The sequence below is a fragment of the Vigna umbellata genome, chromosome 11, assembly GCF_029865625.1.
Source record: "Vigna umbellata cultivar VRB3 chromosome 11, Vumbellata_1.0, whole genome shotgun sequence".
In the NCBI taxonomy this organism is placed as follows: domain Eukaryota; kingdom Viridiplantae; phylum Streptophyta; class Magnoliopsida; order Fabales; family Fabaceae; genus Vigna; species Vigna umbellata.
In genome coordinates, this window is record NC_142175.1 from 26,991,278 (window position 1) to 26,993,127 (window position 1,850).

Below are 1,850 nucleotides of genomic sequence, written 5' to 3' on the forward strand. Positions count from 1 at the left end.
AAAAATTATTTTCAAATTCACTTTTATTTACCTTCAAATTCACTCAAATAAACGACAAAAAAAATTATCTTCAAATCCCCTCAAATCCATCCTCTCAAATCCACTCAAAAGAACAGGGCCTTAATCAGAAAAATTTAAGATTTTATTTATAAGAAAGACAATTATAAATTGTTTTTATTCTCCAAAAATATAAAGATGATAAAAATAATAACAAAAAAAGATGGTAAAGATAATAACAAAAAGAGCAATGTAAGTAATAGAGATATATAAAAGAATAACACAATTACTGCAATAACTATTAATATTATTCGATAACATGATACCGTATATTCCTAAAAGAAAAGGGCAAATCTTGGATGAAAACAAAAAACAAAAGAAGGAAAAAGAAATTGAAGATTGATTCAGCTCACAATGATATCTATCAAGTCTGCCCAAGAAAATCCACCTGGAAAATAGAAACAAACATTTTTTTGTGAGAAATCTTCAAAACAATCAAAAGCAACTGAATCTGAAATCATTCATTGCTCGAAGGTATAGTAATCAACCTAAATATTGATAACTCTTTGGAAAAGATTCACCAGAAGAGATAATAACAATGAGAATTGAGTGAAAGTATAAGAAATTGAAAACACCTTTAATCTAAAATATAATAATAAGAAGAAGAAAAAAATACCAGAGCGAAGACTTGAAGGCGAAGAAGAAGAATTAGGGTTTGAAAAATTGAGATCCTGATTCTTCCGGACATAATACTCAACCGCAAATGCAGGCGCCACCAATGCAAAGGATGCGAAGGATGCCCATAACATTCTAGTTTTCCCCATTCTTTCTTTTTTCTGCTTTTGAGTTTTGAATTTAGAAAGCCAGAAAGAATGTTATTTGCAGAGAAATTAAACCTAGATACCCAATTACACCTTTCTACCTTAGATTTAGAAAAAGTGTTATTTAGATTTATAATTAATAAATATAAATCATTTACTCGTTAATTTAGAGATAATTAATATATATTTTGAGTACTGTCTTTTATTAACAAAAGGGTTTTGTCATTCCTAAAACTAATAACTCTACCTAATTTTCAATATTTGAAAACAAAATTTAACATAAAAAAATTACATTTATCTATGACAAAAATACGTGAGAAATGAGAAAAATATCTAGTTAATCACTAATTACTCACGTATTACCAACAGTTAAAATTTCATAGATAATCTTGATGTTGGTAAATTTTGAATGAATTTTTGAATTGTGGAAAATATCAATTCTGAGTGATTTTTTATTGTTTAGCTTTTATGAATAATGCATACGCACCATTCATCAATAATTTCCCATTAATAAACTTTGATGGGTAATTTTCCACCACTTAACATCTGTTGGTATTATAGATGGACCATAATCTGTGGATAATTTTCGTCCTCAATGCATCCTATCATCAAATAAAAGTAACAAAGGATGTTTGTTTATTTTGACAATTCAAAAACAATGCTTTTAATATGTTATTATTTATAATGAATAAAATTGACAAAAGTTTACCCTCTCACAAATATTTATTACCTCCAGGAATTATAAATTCTACAAAAATAAGCTTTTTTAAGAAACAAACTATAAATACCAAGAAAGAAGGTTTTTCTAAAATTAATGGAGAATTCTCAAAACATTTAAAACAAAGGTGTAAGGTAAGAGATATGCTTAGAGAACAATGGCTCACTAAAACAATTGTTTAGACTGTCATCACCAACATACTAATAAATAAGACTCAATTACTCATTTTGTTCTCATTTTAGTTGAAAAATTACAAATAAGTTTTCACTTTTATTTTTGTTTTAATCAAGTTTCAATTTTTGAAAAATTAATTC

At 26.6% G+C, this 1,850-nt stretch overlaps 1 long non-coding RNA gene across 1 annotated transcript; it reads right to left on the reverse strand.

Annotated features, from left to right (window-relative positions):
- Window positions 1-250: 250 nt before the first annotated feature.
- LOC148191388 (uncharacterized) lies at window positions 251-911 on the reverse strand. The gene is made up of 2 exons (XR_015782900.1): window positions 674-911; window positions 251-445 (listed from the first exon to the last, which is right to left on the reverse strand). It is a non-coding gene; the product is annotated as an uncharacterized LOC148191388 (long non-coding RNA).
- Window positions 912-1,850: the final 939 nt, after the last annotated feature.